We start from the raw sequence: 294 nt of genomic DNA on the forward strand, positions 1-294 counted from the left end.
GCAAGTGACGTTGACAAGTAAATTGGACTAGTGTGCAAGGAGCAGCTGCAGGTAATATGATCATGAAAGTTTTTTCATCTTGTATACATAGTGCAAACTGAAATAGCTTACCTGCCATGTGGCCGCTCCATTAACATGCTGCTAGGACACTCAAGGAAGCAGGTCTCTGAGAACCACCCACTTTAATCTTGCCATTTTCTACTACAAAGGAAAAGTCACTTTAATCATTACAAATTTAATAAATATACAATATATGCAAGTTGCGTTAAAATGGGGTGAGTAAAAGAAAGGATA

The 294-nt window shown here is 37.8% G+C and overlaps 1 long non-coding RNA gene across 1 annotated transcript in view; it reads right to left on the bottom strand.

Moving 5' to 3' along the window:
• The window catches only part of LOC119581984, a 4,537-nt gene that overhangs the window by 641 nt on the left and 3,602 nt on the right, over positions 1-294 (bottom strand). Inside the window, exon 2 of the long non-coding RNA XR_005229604.1 lies at positions 112-201. This is a non-coding gene — a long non-coding RNA (uncharacterized LOC119581984). The remainder of the gene's footprint in view (positions 1-111; positions 202-294) is intronic.

This window comes from Penaeus monodon, chromosome 15 (assembly GCF_015228065.2).
Source record: "Penaeus monodon isolate SGIC_2016 chromosome 15, NSTDA_Pmon_1, whole genome shotgun sequence".
NCBI lineage: Eukaryota > Metazoa > Arthropoda > Malacostraca > Decapoda > Penaeidae > Penaeus > Penaeus monodon.